Raw genomic sequence first — 6,043 nt, 5'->3', positions numbered from 1 at the left:
GTGTGTGTGTGTGTGTGTGTGTGTGTGTGTGTGTGTGTGTGTGTGTGATCTAATGGAAAGAGGACTTGAGTTCAAATCCTAGTCCTATGACTTACCATTGTGACTTTGGGTGAATCAGTTCTCTGGTCCTTATTTTCCTCATCTATAAAATGAGGGAAAAGAATGGGCTAGTACCCTCTCAGGTGCCTTTCCACTTTAACTCTGTGGTTCTGTGACTGCCTGCTAGGAGTTTTCCCTGTTTCCCTGTGTTACTAGTGGTCTGACGCTCCTCAAATGCTTTCTCCTTTATGTCTCTGTTCACACTAGTCTACCCTAGTAGGATCTAAACTCCTTGAGGGCTGACACTTTTCTGTTTTGTTGTTTGTACCCATTGCCTAGCACAGTGCCTTATATTACTAGGGTTTTAAGAAAGAGTTGTTGAAATTTGAATATTGTGGAAACACAATCAGGATAACACAGGATCTGGCAACTTCTACATTGAGGGATGGAAGGTCTTGGAATATGATATTCCGGAGGTCAGAGGAGCTGGGATTAAAACCAAGAATCACCTACCCAGGAAAACCTGAGTATAATGTTTCAGGGGAAAATAGGGACTTTCAGGTACTCTTGATAAAAAAAAACCAGAATTGAATAGAAAATTTGACATTCAGATACAAGAAGCAAGAGAAGCATGAGAAGGTAAACAGGGAAAAGAAACCATAAGAAACTTATCAAAGTCAAACTATTTACATTCCTACATGGAAAAATGATAATTGTAACTTATGAAACTTTTCTCAGTATGAGGATCGTTGAAGGGAATATAAATGTATATACATGTAAAAATACATATATATGTCTATATTGGAGGGTATATGGGTATATGAATACATATGTGAGTGTGTGTATATATGTTTACAGGTATACATAGACAGAGGGCACAGGATCAATTGAACAGGAAGGGATGATACTTAACAGGTGAAATTAAGAGGTGAGAGAGGAATATGATGAGAGGAGATGGGGAGAGACAGAAGGGGGTAAATTATCTCATATACAAGAGGCAAGGGAAAATAGTTACAATGGAGGGGAAGAACAGGAAGGCAAAAGGGAATGGGTCAACCTTACTCTCACTGAATTTGGCTTAGGGAGGGAATGACACACACCCTAAATTGTGTATCTCACCCTACAGAAGAGTAGGGGGGAAGGGGATGAGAAGGGGGATGATGGAGGGCAGTTAGAAGCACACACTTTTGAAAAGGGACAGGGTCAAAGTAGAGAACAGAACAAGTGAGGGGTGGGATAGGATGGAGGAAAATATAGTCAGTCTTTCACAATATTTCCACTATGTTATTGTTTTGCATAAGCTACACATGTACAACCTATATTGAATTGCTTATCTTCCCAGTAAGGGTGGGTGATGAGGGAGGAAGGGAAAAAATCTGGAATTCAAAGTTTTAAAATCAAATATTTAAAATATATATTATTATTATTGTTATTTACATGCAACTGGGAAATAAGATATACAGTCACTGGGGTATGGAGATCCATCTTGCCCTACCAGAAAGTTGGAGGATGATGGAGGAGGATATAGGAGAGAGCAGATTGGGGGAGGGGTACACAGTGGGATTGCTGTGTTGAGGTGGTGGGTACCGGAAAGATGGGGAGAAAATTTGTAACTCAAAATCTTGTGGAAATGAACGATGTAAACTAAAAATAAACATAAAATGTAATGAAAAAAAGGAAATAGTTGTTGAATTGAATTGGGATTTGCTTCTTTTGGATAAGCTTATTGTCCCCAGATTGCCACTTAATTATGGAAGATGTGAATGCAATAATGCATGAAAGTTCTTTGAACTCTTTAGAAGAAATTTCCTTCCTCTGCACCCAGTATGGTCCATGGCATTAAACTTACTACCACACTGTCTGCTCTCCTATTGGGGTGAGCTTTCTCTGTAACAGCAGGGAGCCTTGCTTTTAAGGGTTTGAGCAGGAGCCGGAGGAGTAGTCTTTTTTTTCTTCTCCATCAATGATGGTTATGATGAATGATGATGAGACTTAGATTTGATTAATTAGGTATAGTTGCTGAGTTCTCAATAGTTTGTATTATTTTATTAGCAATTAGGGTTTCCCTTTCCCCAGACTCCCTACAGCAAGCAGGAAAAGCAAATGCTGAGGTCATTATCTGGATTAGGATGGACAGCCTGGTGTTAGATGAGGCGTCGAAGCAACAGGAACCTGTCACTCTATCACTGGGAGGGGATTTGGGAGTGAATGACTGTATTTTCCCCCTCCCCCCAGAGAGCCACAAGGTGATCTGGTAGGACCTAATTTACACTCTGTTCCTATGGGCTGGGTGGAATCAGCATTGGTCAGGGATTATCCCAGCTTCTCAAGCAGATGGTTTCTGACTACCACTTGACCCAGTTCCCTCACAGCAGATAAAAGGCAGCAAGGATGACAACTCCTACCCCAGGTGGGAGCAAAGGCTTGTTTCCATCATACTTCCCTCTTCTCCAAATCCTGAGGGAAATGTATTTTTCTTCTTCATAAATACCATCTTGCTATTTAGTCCCGTATCAGAAAGGCATCTTCCCAAAGGGTTAAAACCCATATGCCTACTTCTCTCATTTTGCATCCAATGTTTTGATAGTGGGAGGAGGCAGGGAGGCTGGTAGAGACTGAAGGAGAGTTCCTGTGGGTAGGGCCAGCCTTAGGATCGATGGAGTAATCTGCTGCCTCCCTAGCTTGATTAAAATACCAGGTAGACCTCTTACCAATAACATCTTCCCCTACCTGTTTCAATTCTTACATTCCACCACTAGTGATTTACTTCTATGGGTCTTGAAATTTTCTTCCCTCCAAGAGTCTCTATCAAAATACAGATCTCTGAGATGGGGTAATACGTTAAGCTGCACAAGGCAACTTACTGGGTCTGTTGTTGAGGTAAACCCTGGGGGACGGAATATAGGATGAGTATCTAAAATAGGTGGAGGGAAACCAGGATGAGAACAGGGGTTGAAGGTAGAGACCTGGGAGAGAGGGGTGGAGGCAGCAAGATATAATCTTTTTCCCTAGGGGTCCCTTGCAGGGGGTCTTAAAGTGGTATCTATGAACTTAAAAAAAAAATCTTGATAATGATTTCAATTTAATTGGTTTCCTGTTCACTCCTATGTATCCTATTTTGAAAACCTTACCACACTGCTAACCAACAAATGATCACTGACTTTTGCTATCACTAACTTCTGGTGAGGGGAAATCATGTCTGTGGTGGGTGGTGTCTCAGATGTCTCTATTGCAGTTCTGGAAAAGGGCTGCTCAGCTTTGTAGGTTTTAGTTATTACTACCCTTAACCCCTTCTCTCCCAGCTCCTTCCCAATCCAGATCCTATCAAATGGCTTTGGAGAGGTTAAGGGCCCTTAAGTGTTGGAGAGGGGATTCTTCTTAATTTACTAGTTGGGAAAGAGGACCTTGGTGGCCTCTTTCAACTGTGAGCTCCTGTGACATCCCATAAACTTCAGCTACCATGTTATTCTTGAAGTCTTGCCTTAGCTTCGGGGGAAGAAGAGAAGCTGAAACCCAGGTATAGCAGTTACCTTCCAGAGACAACCTCACCATAGTGCCACCTGCAAGGAAAGGAACACAAGGTTTATAAGAATGGCCTTTGTGGAGGCCCTTTGTGAGCTCAGCAAATGGACAAGACCCACAGTCCCCTGGTATGTATGTTCAAGTACATGCTTGTTTCTTCTCTCTGTGTGTATGTATGTGTTTGCAACATACCCAGAGCTTTTGCTCTCTGTCCTTCTCGCCCTTCTCAACAACCCACCTCAGTCACCTTCCTCACTTCCCCACTGCACCTTCCCGCGTATGACTTGTCCCTGCTTCAGGATTCTCTAGTGGCCTATGCAGATCACAAGGCCATTCTCATAGTGGAAGGGAGGGGGCGCTCTGTCTCCAGATTTCTGACTACTCAAAGGTGGTTGCACAAGGTGCTTAGAGACTTTTAGCACATATATGTATGTGGGGAAGCAGCCCTTACGATAAAGGTGGTCATTTGGCCAGCTGTAGGGTGTGGGGCTTCCTTTCTTGCATTTCCACTCCACACACAACACCTTCAATTTATTATAAAAAAACCCTGGGAGTGCCTCCGCTGCCCTCTTTCCATTTAAAAGAGGAAAGATAGAGACGGTGACTTTGTAAGAGGTGGCCAACCCAAGGCCTGCAGCTCAGTTCTGTCAGGCAGGTGAGAGTGTATGGGAACGGGGTGTGTCCGCTGTGGGGTAGTAGGTTCAAGTGTGTGGTTTGAGGGGGCGGCAGGTGCCAATGCTATTGCTTGTATTCGATGGTATTGGCATGCCCCGGGCTCGGCACAAGGTGTTGGTGTCAGCATATGGGTTTCCATGTCTCCAGTTTGTGCAGTTGGGGCTCGGGAGAGGGGCAGTGGAATCTGGCCTCAATCTCTGGATATTTGTTTTATGACCTTAGTGGGGGAGGGAGGGGGAGCACAGAGTTACCGTTTCCAATTGAGAGTGCATAAAGTATTGTGGCATACTCTGTGCTGTGTAGGTCTGAAGAGGAAAAAGAAGGAGGGCGATACATTCTGAAAATGGGATTGTAGGATTCGTGGATGGGGATTGCAAGGATCAAAAAGTGTGCTTAAAGCTCAATACATCCTGGTGTGTATTAGGTAAACATTCTAGGAGAGGTGTTCCATGATCTGTATTGTAGGGATTTTTTGGGGGGGAAGGAGCTGGTAGCTCATGGGGCAGCTTAAAGATTCAGAGGCACCCTCTTTTAGTGTCTGATTCAGTCTAGATCCCCCAATCGCAGCACATCGTGGGGGTCACCGTTAAGGGCCACAGAAAGTGAATGGTATCAGCGTTGTGGGGATTCCCCACCCAGCTCGCAGGCTTTTTCCACTTGGGCCCCTCCGACCTCCTCCACCTCCGAGAACCTCCTAGACGCTCCACACCAGCTCACTCCTCAGACCCGCCCCCTGCTCACACCTCAGAGATGAAGGATCGCCAGCCTTTGACGCTGGAGGGCATTGCAGCCCGGAAAAGATTTGTAATTATTCCTCTTAATATAGCCTGCTTCACTCCCTTAGGTCTGCGTGACACCCCCATCCCCCAGCTCCAGGAGAAAATCCCCAGCCTCTTACCCCTAAAAAAAAAAAAAAGAGTCCACTCTAATATTGTTTGCATTGCCATTTGCTATGGAATGAAGTTTTTCTTTGCAAGTCTCCCACCCCCCCTATCCCTAGTCGAGATTTATCTGTGATTGCGGAGGGACTCAAGAGACGGCTGAGGGGCAGCTCTGAGTCGTATATCGTAACAGGAAAATAGAAGCCGGTAGTTTGCTACGGGTGTGCGGGAGGGGGGTGGAGGGAGGGAAAGGAGTTGGCCCGGGTAAGCTGGGGGAAGGGCACACTTTGGGGAAAGGCTTTTATGTGCTATGGGGGAGCGTGGGCAGGCAGTGAAGGAGCGAGCTGGGGTCCCCATTACCCCCGCCAGGAAGTTAAGTACTCCGGCACATCGGGTGGCGGGGGCAAAGAAGCGGCATAAAACCAGGACACAATCACACAAATAACGTCGTTTTTGATCTCCAAGTCCGCGGGAGTCGTTAGAGGTTGGAGTTTCCCCACGTGGTTAGAACTCCGATGTAAGTTTCAAATGGAAAAAAAGTGGCACTGTAATTGGAATGGGGAGACAAAGGGGGTGCCTTTCCCCTCCCTGCGCCTCTCCTTAAGAAAGGCGAGAAGGGGGGAGAAGCAAAAGGTGTGTACGTGAGTGTGTGTGTGTTTGTGTGTATATGGGGGGGGCAGGAGAGACACCAACCTGAGCAGCTTCTCCGCCTCCCTCCCTCCTCCTCCTCCTGGGGTGGGGGGTGGAGGGGTGTAGAATCAGAAGAGAGGAGAGACACCATCCACGACTGCAACGCAAAGCCTTTTTTTTTTTTTTTGGCCAGCGTCTATAAGCGACGCACGCATACACACCACATACAAACACACACACATACACAACACAAGGAGATTGTGTTGCTTCCCCCCCCCCCCCCCCCCCCCCCCCCC

The sequence above is a fragment of the Petaurus breviceps genome, unplaced genomic scaffold, assembly GCF_028583685.1.
Source record: "Petaurus breviceps papuanus isolate PSGF00001 unplaced genomic scaffold, PetGlider_PUasm1.0 90731, whole genome shotgun sequence".
Classification (NCBI taxonomy): Eukaryota; Metazoa; Chordata; class Mammalia; order Diprotodontia; family Petauridae; genus Petaurus; species Petaurus breviceps.
This window is presented reverse-complemented; position numbering follows the sequence as displayed.